At 41.7% G+C, this 16,788-nt stretch overlaps 1 protein-coding gene and 1 non-coding gene across 2 annotated transcripts in view; both read right to left on the minus strand.

Annotated features, from left to right (window-relative positions):
• LOC144670314 (histone H2B-like) overlaps positions 1-16,788 on the minus strand; it is a 1,149,071-nt gene that overhangs the window by 1,117,886 nt on the left and 14,397 nt on the right. The window lies entirely within an intron of this gene.
• Positions 2,137-2,227, minus strand: trnar-ucu (transfer RNA arginine (anticodon UCU)). The gene is given in 2 exon segments: positions 2,137-2,172; positions 2,191-2,227. It is a non-coding gene; the product is annotated as a tRNA-Arg (tRNA).

The following is a 16,788-nucleotide window of genomic DNA, read 5'->3' on the forward strand; positions in this document are numbered from 1 at the left end:
TCAATGACCCAGCCTCCACTGCTCTCTGGGGAAGAGAAATCCACAGATTAATGTCCCACTGAGAGAGAAAAAAAACAAATTACCTTCTGTCAGTCTGAAATGGGAGAGCCCGATATTTTTAAACTGAGTCACCTGATTGTAGAGTCCCCCACAAAAGGAAACATAGTCTCAGCAGCCACCCTGTCAAGTCCCCTCAGGATTTTATATCTTTCAATAAGATCACCTTCCATTCTTCTAAACTCCAATGGGTATAGGCCCAACCTCCTCAACCTTTCCTCAAAAGAAAACTCTTCCATTCCAGGAATCAGTCGACTGACTCTTCTCTGACCTGCTGTAATGCAATGACATCCTTTCTTAACTAAGGAGACTAAGACAGTCCACAGACCACCAGATGCTGCCTCACCAACGCCCTGAATGCCTGTGGGGAAACTTCCATAATTTTATATTCGATTCCTTCTGTAATAAACGCCAACGTTCCATTCGCCTTCTTAGTCACTTGCTGCATCTCTATACCAACTTTTTGAGGCTCATGAACCAGGACCCCCAGAACCCTCTGCACTGTAGAGTTCTGCAGCATTTCTCCATTCACATGATGCACTGCTTTTAAATTCATCCTGCCAAAGTGGACAAGTTCACATTTTCCCAAGTTATTCCGCATCTGCCAATTATTGTCTACGCACCCAACCAATCTATATCGCTCTGTACACTCTATATGTCCTTCTTCTACAGTGAAGGCAGAAACAAAATACCCGTTCAACAGGTCTGCCAGTTCTTTGTTTTCCATTATTAATTCTCCAGTCTCACCATCTGCGGGACCAACATGCACTTAAAGAAATATTTATAAACATTTATAGACTGAGTTCCGACTCGGGAGTGGGCCAGCGAGCGGAACACAGCAAAAACAGTGTTCATTTCGGGCCGAGTTTGATCTGCACCATCTCCGCTGCTGAAAGTGACCTGGAGCGTCACTGGCTTTGACGTCACAGACACTGAAACTCCACGTGTGGAGCACGTGCTCTCTGCTGTTCCGGTGTCAACAAACTCAGCCAAAAGGTTTTTCCCATGTGGACAAACGTGAGAACTTCCCGGGAAGTTTATTCCTTCATTGGACCCTCCTCGAATGCCTCCGACTCTGAACTAGAGTCAGAAACTTGGGACAGATCCCAAACAATTAGCTTGCTAGATGCCCAGGAAAAGTTAAACAGTTTAACTTCTGGCCAATCACCTGGGTAACTGCGCAACCGAATCCTCAGTCGCCCCGATCCGACCACCTGACCTCTCCACGGATCTCCTGACTGGCTCCCAACCTGTATGTTGACGCGGTCACGCACTTTAACCATCAGACCCACCTACGCACTCACCCACCAAACTCATTCACTCAGCCAGCTATCTACCTACACACGTCACTCACCTATCCATTCATTCAGTCACTAGCTCACCCAGTCAGTCATCTATTCGCTCCCGCACAGTCAATGACTCGATATTTAAACTACCAGAATATGGCAGTTAATGTTGTAAAAAGGGGCCATGTACTTTCGTTCCATGACTCTGCCGCTGGGTTTAGATGTCCTACCACCTTCAATGATTTACCTACATAAACACCCAAGTCCCACTGCTTCTCCACCTCCCTTAGAGTTATACCCTTCATTTTATATTGTCTTTCCAAGTTCTTCCTACCAAACCTCTCTCCATTGAACTTCATCTGCCACCTGTCTCCCCATTTCCACCAACTGGTCCAAGTCCATTTGAAGTTCTACACTATCCTCAACACTCTCCACAATGTTTCCAAGCTTTGTATCCTCCGCAAACGTTGAAATTTTGTCCCGGGCACAAAGGTCTCGGTCATTGATATTTATCAGGAACAGCAAAGGTCCCAACCCTTCCGCCAGGCCGAAAAACATCCATTAACCACCAACCTCTGTTTCCAGCCACTCAGCCAATTCTGTATCCTTGTAGCGGCGAAGCGGCTGTACTTCTTTTGCCACCTGTTTCACTATTCGGAGGCGAGTTTTCTTCTGTTAAGTGGTTCAGATTGGAAAGTGGGGTGTGACTGGATTCATCTGTACAGAGAGGGGTTGGTGACGGCCGTTTCCCTTCTCCGATGAACCAGTTGCTGATTTGCTTTTATCTAAAAATCGACTCTGGTGGGACTCGAACCCTCAACCATTGAATCTCTTATACAACAGCAGCTAGAAGTCCAACACGCTATCCGTTGCGCCACAGAGCCCAGCACAGGTAGCGCTCATTTCCTATTCCACATAAGGGAATTTCTGACATTGTAGAACAAAACGTTCAAACGGTCAGCAATTTCCCACATTTGAACAATGACGACATTTCAAGGGCACTCATTGCCTGTGAAGTGTTTTGGACGTCCTGTGGTTGTGAAAAGAGCGATAGAAATTCGAGTGAAAGAGCAATTTCCTTCAAAAGGACATATTCAGGTTGGAAAATAGGGCGGGTGGGTTTTTTTTTGCAGAGAAGGGTGAAGTGATTCATTTTGATCGGAAGAACACGGGGAGATAAGGCAACATAAAGTTTACAATTCCAAAGACGGTGCCGGAACAGCGGGAAATAATGTACATCAGCATAAATCATTGATGGAGGCTGTGCAGGTTGAAAGAATCGTTCATGAAGCATTCAATATCCTCGGCTTTATGAATGGGAGCATAGATTACAAGAGCAAAGCGGTTGTTTTGAACTTGGAAAAGACAGTATTTCGGCCACAGCTGGCGTATTGCGCCCAGTTCCGGGCATCACACTTTAGGAAAGATGTGAATGCATTGGAGAGGAAGCAGTAAAGTTTGACGAGAATATTTCGCGGCGAGGAACTTAAATTACCTCGATACATTGAAGCGGTAGGGGATATTTACCTTGGAGACGAGGAATTTGAGAGGAGATTTCTAAGAGTTCTTTGCAGTCCAGAGTCTTCTGGACAGAGGGTGGGTGATGATTTGGACATGGGCTGCTTCAGTATCGGAGGTGTTGAAAATGGTGCTTAACATTGTGCAATCATCAGCGAACAATCCCAATTCTGCTGGAAGGACGGTCAATGGTGAAGCAGCTGAAGATGGTTGGGCCTAGGACACCACACCGAGGAACTCCCGCAGTGATGTCCTGGAACTGGGATGATTGATCTCCACAACCACAATCATCTTTCTTTGTGCTGGGTATGACTCCAACAAGCAGAGAGCTCCCCACCCCCCGCCCCCGATTCCCATTGTCTCCAGTTTTGCTGGGGATCCATAATGCCACACAGTCAAATGCTGCCTTGATGTCAAGGGCAGTCACTCTCACCTCACCTCTGGAGTTCAGTTTGCGTTGGAGGACGAGGGGAATCAGGTTGTCTTGTTTGCCCACCCAAACTGAATGTTGGGCATGAGGTGGCGATCAGATTCGGAGTGGAGGGTGACAACCTTTCAGTGAGTTTCAAGGTTGCAGATCAGGCCTTGGCGGGATTGATGCTGTGTTCCCAGGAGGTGGTAATCTCATTCTTAGAGCAATACACTTACACTAAGGACAAGTTGCTCCATGTAAAATAAAATGGAGATGTGGGATGTCAGAATCTGTTCAACACTGATTCACTTTTATTCATTTCTGCATCCTAGAGTAACAAAGTGGTTTGTAACTGTAAAAAAATAAATACAATTCAGAAGATTCAGTCCAATACCTCCACAGTTTCCACTATTACAGCCCTCAGCATTTTCAGACGCATTCCATCTGGTCCCACTGACTTATCAACGTTTAGCACAGCCAGACCTTCTCCTTTCTCTTCTTTAACACGAGTTATGTGTGAAAGAAGTCATTTTCAAATTGTCGATGGAGGATTTGTGCCCTCTTATTGAACAGGGTTTAAAGGAGAGGAGCGAATCATTTGTGCTGAAGATGTGGGATCAGTGAAAATAAAAGTAATAATAAGTGGAATGAAGGGGGCGGGCTGTTCATGGGCTGACTGGAGAATTTCATTAGGATTTATTCATTGGAGATTGGAAGGTCATTTTTCCAAATCTTTAAGAAGATTAACGTTGAAGGAAGCCTGTCTTCATCGATAAGGAATCATTAGCTAAGTTTATAAAAGTAACTCGGATATATAGGATTCAAAGAATTGGAGGGGTATCACGTTGTAATATGGAATATAAGATCTTGGTGAGGGCTTTAGGAAGAACATCAAGTCCTTGGAGAACGTGCAGTGGAAATTTTCTGGAATGGGATCAGTGGTGAGGGATTCCGTATGTGGATGGACTGAAAAATACAAACTGGAGATGCTCTTATCAGAGAGAATGTTAAGGGGCGATTTAGTACAGATATTTAAGATTAGCCGATTTATTTAATATCAGCACAGGTATTCATTTCTTATACACATTAAGCAACATTTTTCCCATTGATGGAATGTTTGAAAACCAATGATTAGATAAAAAATAAATCGTGAGGAAATGTTTCACACTGCTCCATTCCAAACAGTTCCTGACTTGACGTGATAGATTTTTTTTCTGCTTACTGGAGCCGCATTTCCAACATTGCACACCTGGCTGCACTTTCAGAACCTTCTTGCCAACTCTTCACGGCTGGAAAAAAGGATATGAGACCATGACTTAAAGTTAGGTTCGGCTCTGAGGGGATGTTAAGATGAGGGATTGTGAAACCATTGTGCTTTTCACCCGTGGGTTCGAATCAAGTTATTGGATATTTTTAGTTATTGTTTCTTCCTGTTTGAGTAGGTGTCACATAAAAAAGGCCTGGAATCGGATGGTTGTCAATGTCTCACTGGAGATGACAAGTGACAAGTAACATTTGCGGCACACAAGTGTCAGGCAATAATCATCTCCAAAAAGTAAGAATCCAACTATTACCTTGATGTTCAATGGCATTACCATCACTGAATCCCCCACTATCAACATCATGGGAGTTACAATTGACAAGAACCTGAACTGGAATAGCCATATATATATTATGGCTACAATAGCAGGTCAGAGGCTAGGAATCGTGCGATGAGTAACTCACATCCAGGCTCCCCAAAGCCTGTCCACCATCTACAAGGCACAAGTCAGGAGTGTCGTTGAATGCTCCCCACCAAGACTCCTTCGGCAGCACCATCCAGACCCTTGACCACTAGCATATAGAAGGGCAAGGTCAGCAGATAGACGAGAACACCACCACCTGGAAATTCCCCTTCAATCCATGAATTGGAAATATATCACTGTTCCTTCAATGTCGCTAGTAAAATTCCTAGAACTCCCTTCCTGACAGCACTGTGGACGTACCTACACCACATGGACTGCAGAGGTTCAAGAAGGCAGGTCACCACCACATTCTCAAGGGCAATTAGGGATAGACAATAATTGCTGTCCAAACCAGTGATGGCCAAATACCTAGAATGATTTTTTTTAATGGAATATTTCAGACTTAATCAAAATTGATACTGAGCTATTGCAGTTCTTTACCTAGGTTTTATTGGAGTAATGAACAAGTAGGATTCAGGAAAGGGAGCAGGACTTTTCCTTCCCTTTCATTCTCCAGATTTACAGTGGCTGAAAGAGCAGCTGGAAAAGTTAATGGCGATGGAGCAGAAAAAAATAGCATTTTCCTTGCGGAAAACATTTAGTTTGACATTTTCTTGATAAGTTCAGTGAGTGAGCAAGTTTTAGCAAATGAGCTTTAAAGTGAAGGGCCATCTGATTAAACCTATGAGAGATAGAATAGGTTGTTTATTTTTGTGGTGGGATTCTCAAAACTGTGGAGGAGCCGAGAGAGATGAACAGACATCATTAAAAGCTCGTGGACAGGAAGATAAAAATAATATCTAAGAAAAATAGAATACGAAGTATTGGGAATCATACTACAGGTGTATAAAACACTGTTTAGATCGCTACGTTCTGTTCCTGACAACAGATCTGAGGGATGTTAGATTGGCCTTGGAGTGGTGGCAGCAGAAATTCATCAGAGTGATACCAGATCCAAATGACGAGGACAGATTGTAAATACTAGTATTGTAATGCCGTGAATATCAGAGACTAAGGGGTGATCCAACTGAGATGTTTACGGTATTTGAATGATTTGACAGGGTAGATAGAGAGAAACTGTTACCACTGGTGCGACGGGAGTTGGGGGCCGGGGTTGGGGGTGGTGCCCTCAACAAGGGGGCTTAACGTTTAAATTAGAATGAAGCCTTTCAAAGGTAATTTCAGGAAGTACCTCTTCACACAAAGGATGGTAGAAACTCCCTCCCCCAAACAACTGTAAACGCTGGGGGTCAACCGAAAAGTTCCAAACTGAAATCGATAGCTCTCGTTTGTTTAGTGTTTTAAGGATTACGAAACAAAGAGGGATAAATGGAGCAAAAAGACAGACCAGTCATGAGTTCATTAAATGGTAGGACAAACTTGGGGGAAGGATACTTTACTTTTGTTCCTCCATCCCGAATTCATAAAGAAAAACTAAATCTGGAAGGAACTGAAATGAGGTGTCATCACTTGTTGGTCCCTTTATTCTCTCAACATTCACAATCTCTAGTGCTGAGCTACAATTCCACCCACAACTCGTCTCCCAGGAAATCCTGCAGGAAGAAAATTATCCTCTCCGACATGCATTTCCCACATTTTACCAGCTGCCAATCCTTTGATCAGCATTTGGAAATTGAAATCGGTCTATTGCCCCACTTCCATGGTGATTTTGGGAATAGCAGGGGAGCAGAATTAGAAAGCAATTGTTTTCCTCTCTGTTAATATTCTCTCAATGTCGACATGCCTCATTCATTGGATGGAGAAGTGAGCTTGTATTAATCCTGTGATGAACAAACCTGCTCCATGTTACAAGCATTTTCTGTGTTATTTTTTTAAATATAAGATGACAACTTCTCATTGAAACACAGTAAACTGCTCCCAGGTACTTTCATGAGCTTGTGAAACAAGACAATTCCAGTTTCCACACATAATGAAGCCAAGCGGGAGGAGACACCTGTTTCTCAATGATCAGATATTGGAGTTGATGAAGAATGTTTTCTGAAGATCAATGTGTCCTTTTGGAAATCTGGAATGGGTATGTTTCTCTATATTAAACTTTGAACCTCCCATTAGTTCTTTATGTGCAGCTGTTTTTGGTGGTGCTATTGAGTCAGGGATGTTGGTCAGGGCAGCAAGAGAAATCACTGTGCTTCTTCAATAGCGCTGGGAAATCTTACATCTCTTTAAAAACCTGCCACCAGTTATTGCTCAGGATTAGCCAGGAGTGCTACACTGAGGATATTTACTTATTGAAGTCAATGCTCTACACAGAAAACATTAGTTCCTGTCAAGCAAGTATAACAGTTTCATAATAATTTTCTGGTTTATTGCGAAGTAATTTTATGGGGTAAGTATTGTTGGGTCTGTCTGTGTGTAATGTAATTACATTTGGAGCCATGTTTAACTTATCAAAAGAAGCTGGGTGTTTGACATGCTAATGAGTGAACATGGAACCTGGATTAGCATGTAAAGTGTGAAGGGAATTTGCAATTTTAGATAAATGAAGGGATATTTGGATTTCAACGGTATCTCAGTCTTTACAACTCGTCAGATAAGCAAGGCTAAGGAACATGTTTATTTTTCCCAAAGGTTACTGGAAATAGTGGTGACATGAGAGTTTTTTATATTGTGAAGAAGATACAATTTCATCGACAGCTGGGTCTATAGAATTTACATATTAAGAAGAGAGAAACATATATAAAGGAGAATGAAAGGTTATGTTGAAAAAGGCCATGTAAGATCTAACAGGAGTGTGTGAAATGGCCTCAATGAAGCCTCCAGCATTTTTGTGTAAGTCTGCTGTCTAACTAAACGGGAGTTGAAGATAAGCCATACGGCATTCCATTGTCCAGGATACTGTGTTAACTTGCTGAGTCTGCTTTAATTCTAAAATCTATTTCAGACCATAAAGGGTGTGTAACTGAGGGGGCCAGGTTAATTAGTAACTTGAGGAGTTATTATCGTGGTATTTATAGTCTTATGTATGTGCTTGACATCTTTTAATTTTAATAAGATATTAATTAATATTTTTTTTTAAATTTCTAAATGTCCTGGCAGGCATGTTGCTTCTGAATTCAGTGCACACATCTCGTAATAAATGCAAATGCAAAGCCCTAATGACAACACGACCAACTATCCCTCCTGGATTTGGTCCATATCTTCTGCAACGTCATAACAGTCCTTCACACACTCTGATCAATTAATGCCTGTGCCCTTTATTGCTGATGGATTTCTTGTCATTTTGAGTCCCACCTGAGTTGAGTTTTAAGTCAGATTTCATGTTTTCTGGAGCAAAACTGAAACTGATCCAGGAAAAATGAACAGACACTTTCTGTCAGAAAGGGGCAGCTAATTTCTGCACAGGAAACACCCACAAACAACAATGTGAACACGCTTTGGGCTGATGATTGAGTGCTCGGGGGCATAACTCCACTGCTCGGATAAAATAAGAGGTTGGGCAGGGCCTTGGTTTATCATCATTATTTAAGGGCTGCACCTACAATAGTGCAGCCCTCCCTCAGTACTGTACTGGAGTGTCAACCTTCTTCGTTACACACAAATTCTGGCACGGGTTTTGGGGACATACACTTATCCTTCAAAGCCAAATGCGACAAAATCAGCCCCACTGAAAGTTATTAACAAATCGCCCAATCCACCGCTACAGGACTGGGGCAATTATGAGGTCATCCCCTGGCAGATCACGTGACAGATGGGGCCACAATGCATCATCACCAGGTTTGTGACTCGATTCAAACCCAAAATCCTGTCACAATGACTTTTCAAATAAATATGTCGTCTACTTGCCAATACAGCAGTAACACTTTCTGCCTAACCATGAGGAGAGCTAGGGAGGCATGTCCAAAACTAAATCCTTTAATAAAATAGTTCAAAAATCATTTAGGCTGAAATTCTGTGAGGAAACGTCAAGTTATTATTGAGAACTCCGCTCAGAGAGCTTCCTTGGACAGGAGAGAAATCAGGTGAAGAATCCGAGTAAATCGACACCAGCGAACAAGTTGACATCAAAACTTGATCAACTCCCGTGAAGATGAATGTGTAATAGCTGAGAGCTCTGTGCACCATCAGTTGACCAAGTAGAGATATTGCCTGGATAACGCATTCTGTTCAGGACAGGATTTATTCAACTGAGTCGAATAGACAGGTCTTTGCACAACAAGTCAGTCATCTCTAGATTTTAATTTGAAAACTTCCAGTTTATTGCAAGATGGAATTCATATAAATTATAATTACAGTACAAATGAGTTGATAATTCAAACACAAACGTTGCTTTCAGGTAAATTAAGTGGGACAATGAAATTACAACCAAGGACTCACTTGACCTGGGAGCTCAAGCACAGAAAAAGTTAATTGCAGAGTGAAGAGTTTATAATGTGGATTTGTTGAAAGTGGAGATTAGGTGTAGAGGGGGAATGAGCTGCTGTGTAAATTAACCCGAGAGACAACAGCAAAGATACAAGCAGGAAGGAGCAGAACATTCTAAATAACGAAAACTTTAATTAAACAGGCAGCTCATTTCAGTGTAATATCGGGACAGCTGAGAGCTGTTGACTACACATCCTGTGCTCTGTTGGCAATCCAAAAACAGGCTGATGATAGACGTCAGATTCATAATAAATTAGGGAACCAAGCAGAATACAGGAAGTACAGAGGAGAGCTCAAAAAGTAAACTTGAACAGCACAGAGAGTGTATGAGAAAAGATTAGCAGGTAACACAAGGTAACACTGAAGGCTATTGACAACAAATGGACAGTCACTGAAAGGGAGGCTGTGGAGGCAGAGGGAATGGCTGAATCTCTACATGGCAGGAGAGATTAAATGACGAAAGAATTGGTGCTGCAAGGCAAAAGGGAGAGGGAAAGGAACAAGTAACAAAAAACTGAGATGTGTCGAAAAGAGGTGTGAATGGAAAAATGAGGAGCAGCTGCCACCCGAAAGCAAACGCAACAGAAAAATGAGGTTAAAACCAAATGTGAAAAAAAGGAGTCAAAATGGGGACAGAAGTTACAGTTTGAAGAACATTAGAGATTTGAGTAGCTGCAGGTCATTCAGCCCTTCGAGCCTATTCTGCCATTAAACACGATCATGGCTGATCTGATTGTGCCCTCAACCCCACTTTTCTGCCTGTCTCCCACAACCCTTGACTCCCTCGTAGAATCGGTGCAACTCAGCCTTGAATATGTTCAATTATCGAGCCTGAACTGCTCTCTGGGGAAGATAATTCAAAGGCCAAAGATCCACTGAAAATAAATTACTCCTCATCTCCATCGTAAATAGGGGGCCCATTACTTTATAAACTGTGTTCCCTAGTTCACACTGCAAATGTAATCCTTAGCACAACTGGGATTGTTTATTAAGTGTTGTCCAATTGCGGGATGAGAGTGTGGAGTAATGAACTGCCTGGTGGAGTATATGGTAGGATTTTCCCTCATGATTCACTGTGTGCACATATACATGGGTTGCCAAAGACGCAGAAAAGTGATGTCCCTTTACATCCTATCTCATCTCCTACTGATACTTCAAAACATGAATTGGCCAAATGGCTGAGTGAGTTGCTGCAAACAGTTCTGAGCGAGTTTTCCACATACACGGTGAAGGGATTCTTCTCCTTTGTGAAGCCCATACAGGACTTGCATATTGATAGCAATACCGTTTGCATGTGCTTGTTTGACTTTGCTAGCCTACTGATTAATGTACCACTCAAGGAAGCCATTCACATATGCACCATGTCATTATTTCATGATGATCTAGTCTCACTGCCATTGTCTGAAACTGTATTCAATGAACATATGAACTCAGCAACTCATGCAGTTCATTTCAGTTTTAATGGCACCATGTATGCCCAAAGAGATAATGTTGCCATGGGATACTGTCTAGGCCCAGCTCTTGTAAACATCTTTTCCCATTTCCACGAGAAATGTATCATCAGGAAATGACCCCTAAAATCCTATCCCTCTCCTTTTTCTGATACACAAATTACACGTTTTCTATATCTGCATCTGCAGCTACATGTAAAACATTCCTGTGACACTTTAATGGGCTCTAACCTGCTCCATTCTCATTGAAATTGACCAGTGAAAAGAGCCCCCTTTCCTCAATGTACTACTTGAGAAATCTGCCAATGCGTTCTCTACTACTGTCTACTGCTAGCCCACCGCCACTGTTGGGATTCCTACAGTTCCATGCGGTATAAGATAAATCTTGTCGGCAAACTGATAGGTAGGGACCAGGTCATTTGCTAATCATGCAACATGACGCCAAAACCAGGGACTTCAAAGCTATCTTGCAGAATAATGGCTCCATCGATCAAATGATTGCTCTCTGTATATCACACAAACTCATCAATGGGCCTAAGCCCGTTCTGAAAAGTGGCCAGTCTACCTCACATAACCCTGGAATGGTTTAGGTATCTCAAAAAATTGAACCTGGCTTGATAGAACCCAAAATGTGTAGGATGTGAGAAAAGATTCTGAAGAAATTCACAGGTATTTGCTCATGAACTTTGAACACAAAGAATAAAATATTGATCAAAACAAGAAAAACAGACTACATTAATCGGACAAAACAGTCAGAAAGATCTCAATACAAACAAAAGAAGGTGATTCAATTTCCCGATATTCCTTTGCCCAGCAATATCTTTACAGATGGATAAACCAGTGAAGAGTTACCACGGGCTTGTCACAAAGGCTTCTTGCTTGGGGCTGGCACACGTGCAAACTGTTTTCTTGTGGTGAATTCTTGAGCATTCACTTGATCCTCCTCAACCAAGACTTATCTCACCCAAAATAACTGCACTTTATACTCACTGTTTCAGTAGCAACACCACCGAACTGATCACAACAATGAGTCATATAACTGACTCTGCAGTTAACTACTGTCCCGTGGGCCCTGTAATTTTCTCTTCTCAAGAGCCTAAAACATCCCTGCTTAACTCTTTGATGCACATTGAACTCGTCCCTCTCTTTCTCTGTCTCTGTGTCACTTGAACACTGTCGGTAGGCAGCTGCCTAGTTTTTTTTTCTATTGTGTGTTTCTTTTTTCCCCAAAATCACTAAACATCTAACCCCTTTACTGACCTGTCAGCCAGTGATCCATCCAGGCTTCGAAGTCCCAAGGTGAATTGAAAAAAAAACTTGTGAAACTGGAACGACTCTACATTTCTGACACAAAAAATACACACACATGTATCTATCTATACACATTTTATATATATATATATATATACATACACACACATACTCATTAAAAATTGTACATAGTTCCTAACAACCAATTGAAGATTATCTGTCGAGCTCACTGTGTGCCTCACTTACACATGCTAGGGGATACATTTCTTCACTCACAGGGCCACTACTTTGGCAAACAAAATGGACATGTCCACGCATTGCTCTTCTTGCAACTACAGAAAAGCTTGGTGGACGATCATTCCCTGATTACTTCCCAGGGAAATGCCTGGAGCAATCAGAGCCGACTTGGCTGTTTGAAATAAGACAAAAGCTTGTCAGTTAACTCTTCCCTGTTGCATTCCCGTGGCAACCCCTCTACCAATCAGCAAATACTTGTCAACCAATCAGCATCCCGTTCTCATACAGTATAAGTTTTTATTCCCTTTGAGATTTGGTATAATTATATCTGCTCTGTAAGTTAATGTATTCTCAATGAGTTATTTAAGGTTTGTTAACATAATATCAATTACATTACTTAGCTTAAGAAAATAAAGTATTATTTGTCGTTGAGCACATATACATAGGGGATGGCTGGGAAATAGGGTTGTGAAGCAGCAGAGCTGTGAGACTAAACAAGTAAATAAAATCTCTCGATAAATACAAACTCTGTGTCTTGCTTTCGGCTTCACCAACTGATTTGGATCCTGTTAACACTGAAGAGGGAAAGACAAACGAAATCGACATCATGTCTCTTTTTTTCAGGAATACTCAAGTTCTGTATTCCTAAGTGACAATTTCTACATAAATCTGTCACATTTCTCACCGTTCCCAGTTCCAACAAAGTGTCATGACCTGAAGCCACTGGTACATCCAGATCTGCTGTGCATTTCCAGCATTTCCTGTGTTTATTTCAGATTTCCAACATCCAGAATATTTTGCTTTTATATTTCCATTGTATTATTGGTTGTTACTGTGGGATACATTTTATATCTGCCTGGCCCTTGCACTGTGTCTGCGTCGGATATGAGGTGTACATGTCGGTCTCTAACATACATGTGTGCCTATGGAAAAGGGCTGCCTGTGCAGACAGTTCCTACCCTGATCCTTACAACTCCTCCCACACCAAGTGAGATCAGACAGGTACAGCCTCCCTTGCACAGATACAGAAAGATGTCACACAGTCACTAGCATTAGTCTAATTTTCTGCACCAAACCTTTGGAAATACGTGAAGGTTTTATGAAGAGTGCAGAAAGGGTTTACAAGAATGTTTGTAATGATGAGGGCTTTAGTTACATGGATAGATTGAATAAGTTGTGGTTACTCTCCTTCGAAAAGAGAAAGCTGTGAGGAGATTTGGTAGAAGTGTTCGAAATAGTAAGTGTTCTAGATAATGTAGATAACGATAAAATGATCCTGTGGGCAGTGGGCATCGATTTATGGTGGTTGGCAAAAGTACTAATGGAGGCATCAGGATTTTTTTTTTAATGTAGGAAACCATTAGGATCTGCAATTCACTGCCTGAGAGTATGCTAAAGACAGGAGAATTTGGGGTTGTTAAGAGGGAATTGGATAAGCACCTGAAGGGAAAAGGTTTGCCAGGCTGTGGAGAGAGGGCTGGGGTTCAAAAGTAGCTGAGTGGCTCTGGTGGAGAAAGACCACGGACATGAAGGGCTGAATGGCCTGTTGATTTGCTGTAACTATTCTAAGCTTGTATGTATTTAAGTCTAGGATTCACTCTGTCTCACTATACCTCTGGCAAAGAATTTGAGTGTCTGATTCATTATGTATCTGTCAGTCTCTAGGGATGTGTGTGAGTGTATGATTCACTCTGTGTTGCTGTCTGTGATGCACTATGTGAGTGTGAGATTCATTATGTCTCTGTCAGTCTCTGAGACACTTTGGAAATTCGTATTCATTCTACCCATAATATACTTCATTGGGCCATCTGGTCTAATTGGTACATTATTGCACAAGGTGCTCCATCCAGAATACTTCATGTACCATTATCTGCTGGTCCATGAAATCCATTCTCCCTCCTGTACTTACCTAGCTTTCCCTTAAATACAGCTGTGCTCATTGATTTAACTGCTCAAGATGAAAACAAGTTCCACATTCTACAGATTCCATGAGAAATAAGTTATATTGATTTTTTTATTGGATTTAATACTTACAACTCTATGTCGACCCTGTCAAATCACATCACTACTTCCTCACATTGACCGGAATCTGCAACACCAACAGTTCATGTTAATTCCCTCCGCTCTGTTGCAGTTCTCGGCTCTGGCCAGTAGATGTCAGCACACTCTGCTAGGTCGAAGTTTACAGATCAGAGATGGATACAACAGGCAAGAATTGTTCACATTATATTAAGAGGGGAAGGGAAGGTCTTAGAATTACTCACGGTGGATATGACCTTTTATTCTATTTTGCTATACAAGCAGTAATTATAATGTTGTGCTAAAGTCGTCAACATGTGTGTGAATGTGAGATACATTCTTATCGGCCCTTCTCTGATACAACTTGTGAATGTGGGATTCATTCTGTGTCTGTTACTCACAGGTGCTGTGTGAAAGGCACGCTGGACCTGTCAGTCTTGGTTACTGTATGTGAGTGTGGATACATTCTCCGTGGAACTGTAGGTGAATGTTGCATTCATTCTGCATTTGTCGATATCTGGTACAATATATCTGTGTCATAGTCAGCCTGTATCTTGCATTTCCAGGGACTGCATGAGTGTTGGGTCACGCCTTGAGCCTGACAGTGGAATGGGACGTATGCAACGGATGTGTTCTATCAGTCACTTTCTGGTATTGAACAGGTCCCAATCTGAATTTCTTAATGGTGATGGTGGTTTGTGAGTGTGCATGTGTTTCACTCTTTGCCAGTCAGTGCTACTGTATGTGAATGTGGAAACCATTCTGAATCTGAATGTATCTTGCATTCCGTGGGAGTGTAGTTTCAGTCTGCATTTGTTATTCTCTGGAGCTGGGTATGAGTTTGGCAGGCATTCTGGTCTGTCACTAGGGGAGTAGGTGAGTGTAGGATTCATATTGCACATTTCATTCTCTGGTACTATAGAGGAATTGGGGCTGATTTTATATCTGAATGTCCCTGGTGTTGTTGATGAGCATGGCAATCATATATAACTGTCAGGCTCTCCTAATGTGTGAGTCTGGGTTTAATTCGGGGTCTGTCGATGGCATTCTATGCCTGTTGTATTGTTACATAAGTTGGGAATCATAAATATATATTTCAGTCCCTCATGCTGTTTGTAAGCATGAGATTCATTCTGTATCTGTCAGTGACTGCTACTGTAGGAAATTGTGGGATTCAATTGGTATATTTCATTCACTGGTATTGTATGTGGAATTGGATTTATTCTGTGTCTAAGCATGCACGTGTTCGTCTGTGTATGTGCATGTAGACTTCCATTTGTTTCTGTCAGCACCTGTGATTCTATGTGGCTCTTAGACCCTTTCTACAATCTCTCAGTGGTATAATTGGTGTGTCAGACTAATTTTGTATCACTCACACTGAAATATTGTGAGTGAGTGCAGTAAACAGTCTGTGTCTCTCAGCATCTGGCACTGAACATGTGTTTGATAATTGCTCACTGGTACTCTGGGTGAGTAGAGGATTCATTGTGTAACCTTTGGTGTCTGGGACTGTTTGTAAGATTGGGTTAATTGTATATAAATTTCGAGCACAGCTAATGTGGTCGGCTTAAGCAAACAATATGTGGGAGTTTTGGCCCAACATTAAATCTGTCACTTTGAACACAATTGGGAAAGATAATGAATCCTTTAATCTGATACTGGATGGGTGTGCAAGTATAACTCAAGTTGTACTAATTGATTTGATCTGTGACATTCAGTCTGGTTCTGAGTAAGAACTTTGACATGGATGTAAAATGGAGCTCAGTCTGGAATTGTTACAGTATTTACATTTGACATTGTGTGAGGATGGAGGATAAGTATGTAATCTATAGCTCAGTTCATATTCATCAAATTAATATTGTATCTTTTAGTTTCATAATAAGGGTGAGTTTTAAACTAGAATCTGAACTTCTGTCTCAGGTTAAACTAGCTTTCAGGATATCTCAAACTGATAATGTACTTGAGATTTGAACTTGTATCTCAGGTATATGTCAGGACACACTATGGGAATTAATAGTGCAATTTATAAGTCCATGATGTGTGTGAATATTGGGTTGGCAATTAACATGAACCTCAATGTGCATCATTAAGGTTAAGCCTGTAAGCTTGTAACTGGAAACGTGTCAGCTTTATCAGATGTTTAATTTGTAGCAAAGGCAGCACGACTGTGGGATTGACCCAGTGAGAATTTAATAGCGGGTGAGAATTTGGACTGGGATTTATGGACACTCCCGTCTGCAGGACTGAGTTTGGGTGACATGGATACAATGTCTATCTCTCCTGCTCTGTTTGATTCATGGATGGAAAATTACTTTGGAACTATTTATGCTGTCTGAGACTGTGAAACTGATGACTTGTCTGTGTCTCTGTGCTCTGTCAGTGATAATGTACATACTGTGTGTGAGAAGGAGCTGGTGGGAATCTTCATTCTAATTTGGCTGGAGGAAACA

Source organism: Cetorhinus maximus, chromosome 31 (assembly GCF_964194155.1).
Source record: "Cetorhinus maximus chromosome 31, sCetMax3.hap1.1, whole genome shotgun sequence".
NCBI classification, from domain to species: domain Eukaryota; kingdom Metazoa; phylum Chordata; class Chondrichthyes; order Lamniformes; family Cetorhinidae; genus Cetorhinus; species Cetorhinus maximus.